Source organism: Chenopodium album, chromosome 24 (assembly GCF_948465745.1).
Source record: "Chenopodium album chromosome 24, dcCheAlbu1.1, whole genome shotgun sequence".
In the NCBI taxonomy this organism is placed as follows: Eukaryota; Viridiplantae; Streptophyta; class Magnoliopsida; order Caryophyllales; family Amaranthaceae; genus Chenopodium; species Chenopodium album.
In genome coordinates, this window is record NC_137857.1 from 30725918 (window position 1) to 30744830 (window position 18913).

Sequence of the window (18913 nt, forward strand, 5' to 3'; positions counted from 1 at the left end):
TCAGTTCAGTTCAGTTCAGCTGGAGTTCAATTCAGTTCAGTGCAATTTAGTTCAGCTATATTCAATTCAGTTTAGTTCAGTTCAGCTTAATTCAGTTCAGTTCAGTTCATAAAATAATTTCCTTACAAAATATTAAATTATATGAGTTGGGATTAGTCCATAATTATGAAAAATATTGGATTATTTTCAAAGGCAAAAATACAAGATAATTATATGAGTTGTGATAACTCCATAGTAATAACAACATTCGGATTATTATAAAAGGGAAAATAGAAGATAATTACATGAGTTTGGATTAGTTCATTCAAAAAAAATTAAAAAAAAATAAAAAGGGATTATTTTCAAAGGGACAAATACTATATAATTATATGAGTTGGGATTAGTCCATTATAATAAAAAAAATTGGATTATATACAAAGGGACAAATTCGAGGTAATTATATGAGTTGTGATAACTCCATAGTAATAACAAGATTTGGATTATTATAAAAGGGAAAATACAAGATAATTATATGAGTTGGGATTAGTCCATTACAATCAACAATTTGGATTATTTTAAAAAGGAAAGGAGAAGATAATTATATGAGTTGTGATTACTCCATAATAATCACAAAATTTGATTTATTATAAAAAGAAAAATACAAGATAATTAAATGAGTTGGGATTAGTCCATAACAATCAATAATATGGATTATTATAAAAGGGAAAATACAAGGGGATAAAGATAGTAATCATTTTTTCAAATTTCAGATTAAACTTATTTTTTTAAAAACACCAAGGCCTCAACATCAATTTCTCAGTCACTGTAGTTTGTAGAAAGTTCATACCCTTTATTCCATCAATCAAGATCGTGCCACTTGGATTTAATCAAAAGTATTGATTGCTTTGTTTCTAAAAGATCGATTATTTTACAAAGGGGTCAAGGATCGATGACTTGGCAAATTGGGTGAGGTGTGGCTATGTATAGTACTAATTTTCCATGCTTTACATACAGTTGCCCCTTTTATAGCAATTTGTCACTATCATTAAAACATGTAACTGTTATCTTTATACAAACTTGGTTGGATGCCTTTTATTTATTAGTTTTTTTAAGTGTATTTGTATACACATATAATTTAATAGTTTCATTTGTATTCTGATCATTTAGCAAAGACGTGTGGCGCCAAGGAAATGCATTAAAATAATAAAGGCGCCAAGTTGAATTTTTTTTTGTGGTGGCGCCATAAGAGTCTGAACATATTAGCTTATTTGGCGCCAAAGATTAGTTGTTCTTCTTTATAAATAGGCAAGTCTTGATGCCAAATTTAAGGTACAAATATCCAAAATTGTAAACCATAAGAAACCATGGTAAACACAATAAATGTACCATTGAGTTGTTTCACAAGAAATGCAAAGACCTTAAAAACAAAGAAGAAAAAGGTAACAGATGTGGCGGAGAATGGTAGGTCGTTGGGATACCACCCCACCCTATCAAACAATATTTATAGCTTAACTAACCCCTATATAGCGTAGTGGCAAGTCAAGGTCGAACCCAAGGGAATGGATATCAAGTGCACGAAGTCTAGATCAAGCTATTTCGGAATCAAAAGGGGTTTGAAGTAGAACTAAAGCTAAACTAGGTAATGCAAACTTGTATTGAATCAATCTAAGACACTAGGGCAATGGATCCACATGCAATCATAATGGAATCGGTAATTTGGGAGGTCAAACCGACTAAGTCAAGGGATATGAAGGAAAATCATCATGTATCCAAAAGAGCATACTAAGGTGGTTCACCTAGAGGTCTAACTAGCGTCAACTACACTAAACACTAACTAGGGAACGTCACAAAGCACCTCAATCGTGAAATTGCAAGTCTCCTAATCAATGGTCCGTATCATAGCAAACTTACAATGCAATCTAGTGTATTAATCAAAGATGGCCAAACCTCAATTAATCACACACATGCACATGAAAGATCAACCAATTTAATCATATCATCAACTCCATCAATTATCCCCAAATTACACTATTCCATCATTCATACATGCTTCACCATCTCCCTAGCTAGGAAACTACTCACTAGCCATAGAAATGGAGATCAAAACTACAACATTCCTCAAATTCATCATCAACATGCTTGAATTCAAAGATTAAACCAACAATCAATCAAAATCAATCAAAATTCAATCAATAACCAAATCAATCATCAACAACATGAAAAACTAATGAAATCAACTAAAATCAAACTTGAATTGAGATTAAGAAGATCCTTACAAAATTTTGATCAAAAGATCAAATACAATGATGAATTCTTGAACAAACACCAAAGATCATGAGTTTCACTCTCTAGTTCTTGAGTTTCTCTCTCTGAAATTCTCCCAAAAACTAACTATCAAATTCAATCTAAAACTTCCTTTCTAAAAATAGGTAGAAATAACTATATATACAAGGAGTAGGTCGGTAATGACGCCCAAAAATAGATCCTCGTAAGTGCGGGCGCTCGGAGGAGGGAGAAAGGTACGCACGGGACACACCCAGGCATGTGCGCCCGCACGTACCTGGTGTGCGGCCGCACACGACCAATGTGCGGCCGCACACGACCAATGTGCGGCCGCACACTCCCTTTGTGCGCCCGCACATAGCTGGGTTTCCTCCCCTTCTTCTCTTCGTCCTAGCTCAAGTGGTGCACGCATCCAGGATGATGATGATGGAGGACAAAGTGGGCAGAAACTTTCTTGAATTTCTTGAAGAATAAAAGCCATGAATAAGGCATAAACAAAGCCTTGGAGCTTGCCCCTTGGATCCACCTTTGACTTGGAACTTCTTGCACCTTCTTTAGGCATAAAAGCAATGAAAACTCGTAGAGAGGAGGCTCGGGAATTCTTGGACAATCAATTACCACCTACAAGCAAAAGATAAAAAGCAAGTAAAAGAGAAAAATAACAAGTAAACTAAAAAAAGACATGAAAAAGAGAAATAAACTACAAAAAGCATAAAATGAGGAAAACAAGAATAAAACTAAGGAAAACTAAAGAAAAGAGAGATAAAATGAAATAAAAATCATCCAAAAAGGAAACAAATGAGTGCCAAAAATGTCACTCATCAAATTCCCCCAAGCTAAACTTTTGCTCGTCCTCGAGCAAAACAAAGCAAGGAAAAGAAAGGATGAAAATCTTATTGAAAACGAAAAAGAAAGACTCAAGATAAGAATATACACTAAAACTCATTGTCGTAGGAATCACGGTTGTTTTTAGCTACAACAAGCCCTTTAAACCCCAAAGTCGCCTGTGAGGACGAGTGAGGTCTCGTAAGGGTATCCTAAGAGTTTGACCCATAACTCTCCACCAAACATCAATGAGGCAAACCAAAGAAGAAAAAGAAAGAAAAACAAACCTTTACGAAATGAATCAACATAAAGACTATAAAGCAAATGAATGACAATCTTTCTCAAGTAGTTAAGGTATGCACGTTTCAAGATATCCAAGGTTGATTGAAACATAGGGTATGCTAGGCATAGGAACTAGTTATCACAATTCACTTTCATCCCAAACAATCTTACCGCGTTCTTCCCACTAGTCTCAAATCTCCCCTTAGTGAGTGTCCCAATGATTCCTCGAAGGAACCGGAAAAAGAAATATTTTTAAGGCTACTCGACATCTTGACTATGCATCCCCTTTCCTTAGGTAATGACCCATGATGCCCTCCCCCGAATAGTGACTCAACTATCTAGGTCGAAAGGTCTTTCCCCAAGGTTGTAATGTAAGGCATAAAGGGTGAAGGTAGGCTAAAATTTAAAAATTTGGTGATATTCCTAAAAAGTGAAGCAAAAGGGTGATCAATCCTTAACACCACAATCAAGAAATTACCAAACAAAAACAACACCCCCAAGCTTACTTGAAGCTATACTCACAAAAATATATACAAAAAGCGTACACGCTTCTCCCCCAAGCTAGAATGGAGCATTGTCCTCAATGCTTAGTAGGAGAAAAGAATACATCAAAATATTTTTGAATTTTTCACTTTTCAGTTTTTTTTTTTGTTTTTATATTATAATTGCAAAGTCCTTGCCTTTTTTTAACTTTGGACGGCTTTTACAACTTTTGCACTTATTTGTCCATGCCTTTTATAATATAGGACGGCTTTTACTCATACTCATTTGCCATTATTCACAAAGAAATCGTAACACAATCTTGCTTTCAGAAAAACCAAATTTCCAACTTAACCACCACAAACTTCATCTCAAATGATCATATTGCTTCACAAAAATCAAGAAAGGTAGAAAATGAAACAAAAGGTCAAATAACTAAAGATGTGGCTTGAAAAGAAGGGATAAGGCTCAAATGGTTGCAAGAAGGCAAATGTAAACCCAAAATAAAAGAAAATAACAAAATAAGGTAAAAATGAAAAATACCACCCCGAAAAATGTGCCTTTGTCCTTCCTAGATAGTTCGGTCTCGTGTTTGAGAATCATACATCAAGATTTATTAGATTAGGTTTGCATAGTCAAGGATCCACACCGCTCATACAAGGAATGTTGAAGGCTAGAAAAACAAGTAACCTCACAAGGTTGTGGCAAAAACTCACCAATGGTGTCAAATCAACTATAGGAAGCAACTATCAACATACCACAAACAAGTAGAATCCGGCTTCATGATCCTCCTAGTTCAAACCAACTACCCTAGCATACACTATCCTAGAGTCAACTGAACATAATCTCAAACCGTGCATACCTTTACAACCTAGGAAGAAAGTCATGCAAAAGACAAGTCCAATGTACAAGGTTCATCTCAAAAGAAAAGAAATGAAAAACAATGCCTCAAAATCACATCAAAAATAAAAAGAAAAATAAAAGAAAATAAGAGAAAAAGGGTAAAATAAAAGAAAGTAAAAGAAAAGAAAAAGGAGACATAGGAAAGGAAAACATAGGAGAAAAGCATGCAAAGGTCTAGAAAGCATGTTAAACACATAAAAATCCCAATCGACAAACAAGTGATCGATAGACAACAAAGTCACCGATCCCAAACAAATTACGTGTTAACAAGCATCCATCCTCGAACCATTCAACTTCTCCTAAACTAATCCTATTCTATACAACCAAGGAAAATAAAGAGAAAAATAAGAAAGGTCTCACCGGAATTCCAAGCATAGCAAAAATAAACGAAGCAATAAGAAACCACCTCGTAGCATTCCATATCCATAAGCTCTTCAAGGAACCAAGTGAGAAAAAGAAATAAAAGAAACTATGAACAAAGAAAATGGTTAGTAACATCAAAACAAAGAAAAGAAAACAACAAATAAAAGAAAATAAACAAAGCAAGTAATATATACAACTAAAGGAAAGAAAAGCTAAACTAACCAAAGAAAATAAAGAATAAAAAGAAATAAAATCTAAACTAACTAAAGAACTACTCTAAACTACAAGATTTGGATTTAAGGGATTTGGATTGAGGGATTTGGATTGAAGGGATCATCAACAACAACATGTCAAGCAAAACATCTCCACAAACAACAAACATCCAAGCGAATAAGGCAAACAAGCTAGCTACAAGGAAAGTAGCCTAGAGATTAAGAAAATGAGGAAACCAAAAAGAGGAATGAAAATAAACATGCAAGCAACTAAGATATGTACACAACAACAACAAGGTCACCGAGCAAGTTACTAGTTCCCCCAAGCTAGATAGAAAATACATCTCAGCATCCCAAATCAAAACAAAGCAAGTATCAAAAATATAAGGGATGGAGGTAAAAAGCATGAGAAGCTAAAAGGGAACTAATAACTACTACCATCACCACCACCACTCCCACTAGGCCCGGCCCCATCGGGGTCTCTGTTGCGCTCGGGGTCATCGAAGGGATGAGGGTAAGGCTCCCATCCTCCGGTGTACCCATCGGGCCACCCATAATGCCCCTTGAAAAGATCTTGTTGCCAAGGAGCAAGAGGGGTGTAGTTATCGGGCAAAGTGAGTTCAAAAGGGTGGTTGGGATGGACATGGAGGTAGTTAGGATCCCCCCTATAGTCACTACCACCCGGAGCCTTATAATCATAGTTGCCATGCTCGTCCGGGTAATAGTGACGCTCGGTGTCGGAGTTAGGAGGCCCCGACCAATAAGGATGCCCAAACAAAGGTAGAAGACCTTGTTGGGGCGGGAAATACGGATAGTTAACCGGGGGAGTGATGTTCCCACGGTTAACTTCCGCATCATAAAGTTGTTGTTGTTGTGAAAACATACCTTGTTGCACTTCTTGAATACCTCGTATTTGGTCATAGAGTGCCCCAAAGTCTTGATCATACATGCCATCAATGTGGATTTTCAATCCACTCATTTGCTCACTAAGAGCTCTCAAATCATCATTGGCAAAAGCATGTTGCCCTTGCTCTTGCTCTTGCTCATGAGAAGCTTGTTGTTGTGGAGAAAAATGTTGTTGTTGTTGATGTTGTTGTTGTTGTTGATCTTGTTGTTCTTCCTCAACTTCTTCTTCTTCATCCTCCTCGGAATCAAAGTTGGGATGCCGGAAGAACCTTGGAACATGCCAAACATTGTCGGCAATCCTAGCCAAAGAAGTCAAGCTAGGGTTAGGCAAGAAGCACCAATGCTCGTTGCTCCTTAGCCACTGATCATATCTCCCTTCACTAAAACCCTTGGAGATAAATTGGATTTGGCCCAATTGTTGCATATCAAGATAGATGGAAGACGCATCCCCTATCTCTTTACAAAATGGAAGATAATCATTGAGGCGAAGGCGAGTCACAAGCCTAGTCACCATACCCCCACAAGGGATCTCTACCGTCCTTCTTTTGCGAAGGTCCAAACAATATTGGGCAAAGATGTAGCCCAAGTTCACCCGGCCCACAAACTCCGGGCGAGTAGATAGCCAAAGGACCTTGAGCTCCAATTTACTCAATTTCCCCATCTCTTGCTTGGGGAACAAGACATAGCCCAATAGACGGTGTACAACCCTAAGACAAGGTTGGTACACGTCCGAGATCTTGGCCTTGTTGGCACTGAACTCACTACCACCGGAGATGTCTTCCCACCAAGAATCTTGATCATAATCCGGGAAGATGAAGTGTTCAACGTTAATAATATCCCCATGGGGATCAAAGTCCAAAGAAGCGTTGAACTCCTCCAAAGATTGGTCAAAAATGTGGTTGAATAATTGGAACTGCACTCTATATACCCCTCCAATGGGTACAAGCTCCAAGGTAGCCAAGAATTCCAAAGTAGGCTCCTTGTAAGTGTGGTAGGAATCGGCGATGAAAGAGAGGTTGGAGGTCGTGTTTGAGTGGAAGATGGGTTGGAAGTACTAGGCCTAGAAGATGTACTAGGCCTAGAGGAGGTACTTGGGCGGGGAGGCTCCTCGATGCTAACATCTGTTTTTCGCTTTTTGGTGAGTTTCTTGAGGTATTTAGACATTGTGAGAGGTATAGAAAATCACCAACAACCAATCAAGTAACCAACCAAAGAACCAAGAACACCACACCCAAATTCAACGCGTACTACCAAAATCACCAAACTTCCAATTTCACAATTTCTTTCAACCAAACCAAATCTAAACCAATCAATAATACCAATGTACCAAGAAAAATTCCTTTCAATCAATCCAAGAGCAAACACAAAGCCAATTCCAAAATCACCACTTACTACCAACTTTCCAAAATTTCAACTCACAAGAATTCAACCAAATTTGATGAAAATTGCTACAAAATCAACAAACAACACAATGTCATGCAAAATCAATCAACAAACATCACTAAATCACAACCAAAATCAAGAACAAGCATCAAAAATCACAAAATCAATACTACACTATTCATGCTCATACAAATTTGTAGTTCATGAAAATTTATGATATAATTGACAAAATTAAAGCAAGGATTAGTGATTATACCATAAAAGAAGCAAGATAAACCAAGTTTGAGCAAGCAATTCCAACTCCACACAAAACCCCCAATTTCGGCCACCAAGAGTAGGAGAGAGAGTGAGTGAAATTTGGGTCAAATTGTGAGGAATTTGTAGTGTAGAAAGATTTGTGAGTGATTTTGAGTGAAAAAGGAGTGATTTTACTGAGGATTTGAGTGATTTTAGATGGTGAATGAGGAGGTAGGAGGTGCGCACAAGAGGAGGGTTTGAAGGGTGATGCTCGTGGTGTTGAATGAGGGAAATGAAGGAATGAAGGGAAAGAAGGAGGAAGAAGAACATAAAAGGGACGTTCAGCTCATGTGCGGTCGCACAGAGCTGATGTGCGGCCGCACACACAGGCTGTGCGCCTGCACATGCCTCGTGTGCGGCCGCATATCCTGTGCGTGCTCCTTCCTTCTTTTTTTTCTTAAAAATTTGATACTTACTGCCTATTTGGGTGCGCACATGAATCATGATGGTGATGAGGAACAACATAGGCAGTAGAAAAAATCATTTTCAAAGTCCTCAAAGTTGAAAATTCATGTGCACACCTCAATAATTCACTAAGTATCAATTTCCTCCATTATTCAAAATATGAATTTCCTATCTCACCTCTCTAAAAATTCTTACCCTTTTACCTCAAATTTCGATTAGAATCGAACAAAATATGATTTGTGTCATGAACACCTTCCATCCATCATGCATGCTTGTTGAATTCCAATCCCACAAACGGACATCCTAAAAATCCAAATAAAGAGAAAAGTAAAAGAAAAGACAAAGTAATAAAAGAAACAAAAATGAGAAAATTCAAAAATCAAAGAGAAAGGTTAGAAACTCTGGGTTGCCTCCCGGGAAGCGCTTGGCTTAAGGTCCTAAGCTCGACCCTTCCTCCTAATCACGGAGGATCAAAGAACACCACCTTCTTCAAGGTGGTTGATAAAACAAATTTTTCTTCAACCTTTGGCAACTTCTCATTGTTGCTTGAGGAAACTCTCACAAACTTCTTTTCAAACTCTTCTTTTTCACTTCTCAACTTCTTTCTTTTTCTTGCCTTCTTTGAGTCACGAGCCTTTTTCTTTGGCTTGACTTCAACATCCTTTGTCATGGAAGCTTTCTCTTCCTCATGAGAATTAAACTTGAACCAATTTGGAAAACCAACATCTTTCTCATCCTTTGGCTTTTGAATCTCAAATTCTTCTTCACTAACAACATCAATACTTGCACAAACATCATCAACAAACTCAAAAACATTATCTTGGACATGCAAATACCATCAATGGAACGAGAAAGACTAGCACATGCAATATCTTGGACACAAGACAAAGACTCATGCATAGGTTTCAACTTAAAACTCTCTTCTAAATTCCCACACCTCAAAGTAATTTGACCCCCTTTGACATCTATTAGAGCTCCCGAGGTAGCTAAGAAAGGCCTCCCTAAGATGATTGGAATATATTCATCTTCCTCAATCTTTAGAACAACAAAATCCACCGGAAAAACAAACTCTCCAATCCTTAAGGGGACATCATCAATTCTTCCCTTAGGAAGCTTAATAGAACGGTCGGCCAATTGAAGTGTTATCTTGGATGGTTGAAGCTCACCAAGATCAAGCCGCTTGAAAACCGAGAAAGGCATAATGCTAACACTAGCACCAAGGTCACACAAAGCATTTTCAAAAATCATTTTCTTAATTTGACAAGGGATTGAAAAATTCCCCGGATCTTTCATCTTCCTTGGGAGTTCACCATGGATAAGAGCACTAAAGCATTTCCCTCCTTCCACCGAACTACCCTCATCAAAATCCTCTCTCTCTTCTAAGATCTCCTTAACAAACTTGGAGTACTTAGGCATGTCGGGAATTGGTTCGGTAGGGGGTGTAGAATCATGAACATCCTTTAAAGCTTCAAGGAATTTCCCAAATTGCTCATCCATTTTGAATCTCAAGTATTTTTGGGGATATGGAAGATCGGGAATTCTCTCTATCTCACTCATCCTTTCATCAACACACTCTTATATTTTGTCAACCTCACAAAAGAATTCCTTAGACTCAACTTTTTCCTCTTCATTCTCCTTAGCACAACACTCATCTCTTTCCACCTTTGACCAAGAAACTCCCTCATCAAAATCATGTCCACCACTAGTGGCAATAGAGTACACGGGTTTCTTTGGTTCAACACCTTGGGAAGGCAAAGATGAAGGACTAGCAAAATCCTTAATAGTGCTTGCTAATTGAGTAATTTGAGTCTCAAGCATCTTATTGTGGGTCATCATCTCATTGAATTTCTTATCACTAACCGCCATATAAGTGTTAATGATCTTAGTTTGATTATCAATCAACTCTTCCAAGGTTGTCTTAGGAGAAGAAGGTTGTGAATAGGAATTTTCATTTTGAGTCTTTGGAGCAAAACCGGGTGGGGGACCTCTTTGAGCATTGTTTTGAAAATTTCCCCTTCCTTGGTTGTTCCAATTACTCCTATTTTGATTTGAACCATAACCTTGATTATGGTTACCACCACCATGATTATGGTTTCCATTACCTTGGTTATGATTCACATAACCTTGGTTTTGATTACCATAATCATGATTTTGATTACCATAATTTTGGCCTTGATTTTGGCTACTATAACCTTGGTTATTGTTACCACGAGAACCTTGATTCCCTTGGTTCCTATAACCACCATTATGATTATAGTTGTCAAAATTGCCTTGGTTTTGGTAATTCCTATTCCATTGGCCTTTTTGATTATCAAACCTTTGAACATTGTTGTTTGACACAAAATTGACATGTTCACATTCATTGTCAAACTCATCAACACATTCATTAGGACAAGCACTAGAGTCATGATCATACGATCCACATGCATCACAAAACAAGCAACCCAAAGGCATATTATGTGAAGAGGGAGGGGATTGAGAGTTAGAAGGAGTACCTCTCCCCTTAAATTGGGAGGGAAGATTGGAAGCTTGAGAAGAGGTAGAAGTGCTCTCCAACTTAGCTTTGATTGCGGTGACCTCCTTTCCTAGATTTGTCATTTGAGAGGAAAGGTTGTTGATTGTATTGAGATGGTCCACTGAATACAATGAAGATTGTTTGCTTGAAGAGTCTCTCTCCCCATCTTGCCAATCCCTATAATATGTCACCACATCCTCAATGATGTCCACAACTTCTTCCTCGGTTTTGTTCATGATAGGGCCCCCGGCCCCTCCATCAAGGCATGACTTGCCTTGGGGACTTAAACCGCCATAGAAGATTTGGATCACTTGGTATGTGGGGATTCCATGATGAGGGCACTCCCTTTGATACTCTTTAAATCTCTCCCATGCTTCATAGAGACTTTCATTTGGCCTTTGCTTGAACCCTTGAATCAAGGCTCTTTCCTCCGCCGTCTTCTTTTGGGGATAGAAACGGGACAAGAAAGCCTTTGTAACATCATCCCAAGTTCTCAAGGAGTTGGGCTTCACCTCCTTGTCTAGCCACTCCAAAGATCTTCCTATTAGAGAGAAGGGGAACAACTTGAGGCGGATGAATTCTTGAGAGACCCCATTGACTTTGATAGTGTTGCAATATTTTTCAAATTCTTTCAAATGGTTCAATGGGCTTTCATTCTTAGCCCCACTATATTGCCTTCTCTCAATCAAGGTGATCATTGCCGGACGGATTTCGAAGTCATTTTCCAGGGTAGTTGGTGGAGCAATTCCACTCTCAAATCTATATGCCCCGGGCACTCCAAGCTCCTTCAAGGCTATTCTAGGATGTTCACCCATTCCTTGTTCTTCTTGAACTTCTTCTTCACTCGAAGAGCTATAAGCCAAAGATCTAATATCCACTCTTCTTCTTGAAATAGTCCTTTCTATTTCCGGATCAAGGGGAACAAGGGGACGATCACGGGTTCTATGCATGCAAAACTCACAAAAAAATGTTAGTAGCACGGCTACAAATGTAGCCTAGAGAAACAAAATCTTTTTGTATTTTATCAAAATAAAATAGACTCAAAAACAACATACACTCAAGCACCATTCCCCGGCAACGGCGCCATTTTGATGTGGCGGAGAATGGTAGGTCGTTGGGCTACCACCCCACCCTATCAAACAATATTTATAGTTTAACTAACCCCTATATAGCGTAGTGGCAAGTCAAGGTCGAACCCAAGGGAATGGATATCAAGTGCACGAAGTCTAGATCAAGCTATTTCGGAATCAAAAGGGGTTTGAAGTAGAACTAAAGCTAAACTAGGTAATGCAAACTTGTATTGAATCAATCTAAGACACTAGGGCAATGGATCCACATGCAATCATAATGGAATCGGTAATTTGGGAGGTCAAACCGACTAAGTCAAGGGATATGAAGGAAAATCATCATGTATCCTAAAGAGCATACTAAGGTGGTTCACCTAGAGGTCTAACTAGCGTCAACTACGCTAAACACTAACTAGGGAACGTCACAAAGCACCTCAATCGTGAAATTGCAAGTCTCCTAATCAATGGTCCGTATCATAGCAAACTTACAATGCAATCTAGTGTATTAATCAAAGATGGCCAAACCTCAATTAATCACACACATGCACATGAAAGATCAACCAATTTAATCATATCATCAACTCCATCAATTATCCCCAAATTACACTATTCCATCATTCATACATACTTCACCATCTCCCTAGCTAGGAAACTACTCACTAGCCATAGAAATGGAGATCAAAACTACAACATTCATCAAATTCATCATCAACATGCTTGAATTCAAAGATTAAACCAACAATCAATCAAAATCAATCAAAATTCAATCAATAACCAAATCAATCATCAACAACATGAAAAACTAATGAAATCAACTAAAATCAAACTTGAATTGAGATTAAGAAGAAGATCCTTACAAAACTTTGATCAAAAGATCAAATACAATGATGAATTCTTGAACAAACACCAAAGATCATGAGTTTCACTCTCTAGTTGTTGAGTTTCTCTCTCTAAAATTCTCCCAAAAATTAACTATCAAATTCAATCTAAAACTTCCTTTCTAAAAATAGGTAGAAATAACTATATATACAAGGAGGAGGTCGGTAATGACGCCCAAAAATAGACCCTCGTAAGTGCGGGCGCTCGGAGGAGGGAGAAAGGTACGCACGGGACACACCCAGGCATGTGCGCCCGCACGCACCTGGTGTGCGGCCGCACACGACCAATGTGCGGCCGCACACTCCCTTTGTGCGCCCGCACATAGCTGGGTTTCCTCCCCTTCTTCTCTTCGTCCTAGCTCAAGTGGTGCACGCATCTAGGATGATGATGATGGAGGACAAAGTGGGCAGAAACTTTCTTGAATTTCTTGAAGAATAAAAGCCATGAATAAGGCATAAACAAAGCCTTGAAGCTTGCCCCTTGGATCCACCTTTGACTTGGAACTTCTTGCACCTTCTTTAGGCATAAAAGCAATGAAAACTCGTAGAGAGGAGGCTCGGGAATTCTTGGACAATCAATTACCACCTACAAGCAAAAGATAAAAAGCAAGTAAAAGAGAAAAATAACAAGTAAACTAGAAAAAGACATGAAAAAGAGAAATAAACTACAAAAAGCATAGAATGAGGAAAACAAGAATAAAACTAAGGAAAACTAAAGAAAAGAGAGATAAAATGAAATAAAAATCATCCAAAAAGGAACCAAATGAGTGCCAAAAATGTCACTCATCAGTAACCAAACACAAATATCATCCTACATTTATCGTAAAGAAAGTGCCTTACCTACTTAGAAACACAAACACTATACACATCACTAGTAAACCACTTCGTCCGGTGGGTGGAAATCCATTTCTAGGTAGAGGGTTGTTTGGTGTTATACAATCTCATCGAATCGCAAGTGATGGGACAATACTCGTGAGGATGGTAGAGGTAAGCGAGGTGGCGGCGTGGATATGCGGTGGCAAAAACGAGATGGGTGACCTTGTGGTGCTACATAGCAAAGGGTTGTATCCGGCTCATGTGCCCGATTTATCAGACCTGGCTTTGCTACCACCGGCGTTGAAAATGTCAGTGAGGTGGGCACTCTTGAAAGAGGGTAGTGTTAAAGGAGAAAGTGCACAACATCTGGTTCCTTCAAGCGTGAAGAACATTATTTACCCTACTTCAGGGTTACCCGACGTGATGGAATCCTTCTCCATTACATCAGAAGGGGTTCACGTGATGGAGGTCAACAGCTACTCCGACGACTTGAAAATTATTGTGAGTGAAGGCCATCTTAGCCTCAACAACATTTTCGTCGCTTTGTCTTGGTTGGGAGGACACCTCTTGGATGGTAGGAGAGCTACGTTGCAGTTCACAGCCACACGTACTAAAACAATGAGTACAGCTAAACTAGTTACGTGGAATTGTAGGGATATGGGCAGGGAGTCATTTATGGAACAGTTAGAACATCTGATTGAGCTGCAACTGCCGGATATAATACTCCTAACGGAGACACGTGTGTCCATTCACATGGCAAGATTCATATGCAAGCATATTAACTGGACTTCAATGCACGGTCTTTCATCAAAGGGTGTTGTAGGAGGGTATGCTCTTATGGTGTTGTCCAACAAGGTAAATGTAAGTGCTGATAGTGACAGTAGGAAATGGAGAGTCATTGAGATGTAGTATAACACTTCCGAGCATTGAAATATATATCATTCTTACTAATGTTGCGTTATGTATTATAGTTTTAACCATCTTTTGGTAACTTAGTATTGTACGTTTTTTAAACTTAATATTAATTATGGTTTTTTACATTTTTTTTAATTTTTTAATTTAATATGGTTAATCATGTTAAACTTGTAAACGGACACATACAATAACCGTGACTTTACTTTCATTAACATTAAAAAATAAAATAAATACAAAATAAAAAAATTCGCATACTAGATAAGTTTGTCATTTAATTTTATTTTTTACAAAGGCGATTAGAAATTAGTTGGTGATTGTAAATAAAAAAAAAAAAAGGAAGTATATGAGTATGAATTGTAAAGTCAAAATGTCAAAACAATAGAGTGAGACAAATTGTTTCACCTTTTTAAAAAGGGTAAGTAGCACTAAAAACATGTGACTCTATCAATTAAAAATTTAGAAAATCAATAAACTGATACAAATTTATTAACCCTTTTTAAAAAGAGACAGTGCTAAAAACCCAAAAAGAAGGTAAAAAAATTACTATAACATTGATGGTTAAAAAAAATAATGATGTAAAGATTTATGTATAGTAATACAAATACATTTAAAAAAAGGAGAATTTGTTTGCCAGGGATTTGATAAATTAAATTTAATCAAAATAAAGTCAGGTTTGTAAAGAGTTTGAAGACGACTAGTCCTATTCTAATTTTATTTGGTTGGGAATAAGTCCAGTTTGCCGTAATAATGTTGAAACCACCATTGGTAAGAATCAGAAAAAGGTTAACACAACACACACATAACATTAATTTAAGTCACAGTACAGTACAAGATAAAATATGGTACCAAATAAAGTCCGGGTACACGTAAGCAGCATCAAGTGAACATAACATAATATTATCCTAAAACACATACTCTAAACACATCATTAAGTTAAACTCCAGTCATTAGAACTAACTTAAACATAATACGTAGAAAATCCATTGAATATTACAACAATAACATAGTTGAACTTGCAAAGAGCACACATAACACCATAACACATCTTCAAAGCAGGCCACCACCAGATCTTATCGCCTCGAACCTGTTTTGGAAAATTTTAAAAAAAAGAAGCAATCAGAACTAGGTGAAGACAAATAAGTATTATGAACTTAAATTTAAAAAAAAAAGGAAAAAAAGGCTTATTACTCTTGAAACAATCAGATCGCAACCGCCCTCATGGTAGCCACAATGCGGAGGGGGATATCAGACACCGACACTTGAACCACACCATTCAGGGGCGGAGCTAGGGGGGTTCAAGGTTATTCATTGAACCCACAGATTTTTTGGAAAAAATTATAAGTTTTAAATTTTTTTTTTTTTAAAAAAAGGTTTAAAAGAAATTTCTGTGAGGATAATAATCACATGGGTAAGTTTGGTGCATTAGTAATGCTTTGAATAATAGAACAGCGCGCCCCTTTAATGGGTCTTAGGTCTTAGGTTCGACTCTTGATGGCCTCATTTTTTGTACCTTTTTTCTTTTTACTCCTTACATTCAATTTTCAGATTTCAGAAATCAAACATCGACATTTCTAATTTTCCCCAAATTCCCAAACACCAAAACCCTAACCTTGACACCCTATGACCCTAGCCGCCGCGGCACCGCACACCGAGACACCGACCGGCGAGCGGGAGCACTGACGACCTCACGTCCTCACGCAGTGACGGAGACACGGACGAGGGACGACTGTTCTGAGTTCAGACTTCAGAGTTCTTCTAAAATTGTCAGTCCTCTTAATCTCTTATTCCTCTACTCCTATTAATTCTTAATCTTGGTTTGCTTGTTTTATTTTATAAATTGGTTTATGTTTCTGATATATTGTTGAATTTCTGAATTATTGAGAAATTGAATTGTAGAAACTTAGAAGTTAGAATTATAGATTTTTACTTGTTCTGTTAATTGAAATTTGATAATTAGAAGAAGTTTATATTGTCAAATTGGTGTTTATTGGGGACTTGTGATTTTAATTGATAATTAATTGTGTATTTTGTGTATTATTGAAGATTGTAGAACTTTTGTTACCATGAGTTTAGAGTCTTTTTGGAAACGTGCCAGGAAGTCTCAAATGTCCTCTACTTGTTCTTCACCTAGTTCAAGGAATCCTCCAATAGAAGAAGATGTTGTAACTCCCATTGATGATGCGGATATTGAGTCTCCTAATGATGATGCGGATGTCGTGTCTCCTAATAACGATGCGGTTCCAGTGGCTGCTTCAATTCCAATCCCTGAAAACACAACTCAAAGTAATCCAAATGCTAGTGTTGAGTCTGATGATACTCGCATTGATGATGTTGATCTTCTTCCACATGATCCTGGAAAAAGAATTCCAATTTTGGAATATCCTGCTACTGATAGAGATGCTGTGAGAAGAGGTTATATTACAATGAAACGTTGTGATCCACGCACTCATAATTTACCTCGAAGTCAAATAGGAGGTATGCGTCGATTTAATGTTGCTTGGTTTGATAAATATGATTGGCTTGAATATAGTGTGGAGAAAGATGCGGCTTTTTGTTTTGTGTGCTACTTGTTCAAAGATAAAGTTGATTCTATGGCTGCTAATGATTGCTTTATTAAAGGGGGGTTTAGAGGATGGAATAAGATTGGTAGATTTAATCTTCATGTGGGAGGTCTTGGTAGTTTGCATAATCAAGCTTATGAAAAATACAATTTTTTCATTAACCCAAAAACATCAGTTGCTGAATCTTTTTCCACTTAAACCACAGAAGCTAAACTTCAATACAAATCTCGATTGACGTACAAGGCTTAGCTTTTCATGGGCATGATGAAAGCGAAGACTCTTGGAATAGGGGTAATTTTCTTGCACTCTTAACATGGCTTTAAGAGAATAATAGTGATGTTGCAAAGGTTGTTCTAAGTAATGCCCCGGGAAATAATCAAATGACTTCTTCTTTAATTTAAAAGGACCTCATTAATTGTTGTGCGAAAGAAACCACTAGACTTCTCATTGATGATATTGGGGATGACTACTTTGGAATACTAGCAGATGAATCTAGTGATGTATCTCAAAAGGAACAAATGACCCTTTGTTTGCTTTATGTGAATAATAAAGGGAAGATAACTGAGAGGTTTCTTGGAATTGTACATGTTAAGGATAACACTGCTTTGTCACTAAAGAGTGCAATTGAGTCTTTGCTTATGGAGTATTCATTGAGTTTGTCTAGAGTTCGTGGACAAGGTTACGATGGTGCTAGTAATATGAGGGGTGAGATAAACGGTTTGAAGACTTTGATCATGAATGAAACAAAACAAGCTTATTATATTCATTGTTTTGCTCACCAACTTCAATTAACCCTTGTTGCTGTTGCTAAGGATAATGATGATTGTATTTGGTTGTTTGACCAACTTGCTATTTTATTGAATATTATTGGTGTTTCTTGTAAGCGAAGGGAAATGATAAGAGAAATACAATCTCAACATGTTCTAGAAGCATTAGATCTAGGGGAAATTGAAAGTGGGCAAGGTTTAAACCAAGAACTTGGTTTAGGTAGGCCTGGTGATACTAGGTGGGGGTCACACTACAAAACTGTTTCAAATGTTACCTCATTATATGCTACTATTGTCAAAGTTCTTGAGAAGGTTGGATCAAATAAGCTTTATAAGGATGATCGTGTAAAGGCTATCACTGTTATGTCTACATTTGAATCCTTTGAGTTTGTTTTCATGATACATTTAATGTCTGAAATATTTAGGCAAACTGATAAATTGTGTCAAGCTTTGCAAAGAGGAGGCCAAGATATTGTTAATGCCATGTCATTTGTTATGTTGACTAAGGAACAATACTACTACAAAAAAGGGCTTAGAGAACTGTCAAAATAGGCCTTATAGATCGCCTGAGGACCGTTCTTCTGCTAAGCGATGTATAAGGTTTATAGAACGGTTTTTAATAGGCGTTTTGTATGCTCAACTATAGAGAACGGTTGTGTTTGATCACAGTTCTCTATTCCCTGCCTAAAATGTGATAAAAATGAAAGAAAAGAGAACGGTCATGACACTTAGCCGCTTTGTTTTCCTTTACCATAGAGAACGGTTTGGTATGCCAAAAGTTCTCTATTCCTCCCTTTTTAAACAAAAAAAAAAAAAACATTTGCGATATACTTGATACCATAACTGTAATACTTAATAAATAAATAGTGGAATCCAAAAGGTTATTGAAAATTCCATTAAATTAATAATTTTTTTATACAACTTAAATGTAGATGAAGAAGGAATAACAAGATTTAAAAAAAAAATCTACAAGAATATCTTATTCTTTCAAAGTTGTTGTGTTGTTGTCCCGCAATGAATCATATATATAGTACTTGATCTTCTTTAAGCACAGTATTTGATCTTCTCATTTATGA

At 37.3% G+C, this 18913-nt stretch overlaps 2 pseudogenes; both read left to right on the top strand.

The window, feature by feature from the left end:
* Positions 1–11157: 11157 nt before the first annotated feature.
* LOC145612801 (small nucleolar RNA R71) lies at positions 11158–11256 on the top strand (annotated as a pseudogene).
* A 6044-nt stretch (positions 11257–17300) lies between these two features.
* LOC145610804 (uncharacterized) lies at positions 17301–18389 on the top strand (annotated as a pseudogene).
* The last annotated feature ends 524 nt before the right edge of the window (positions 18390–18913 follow it).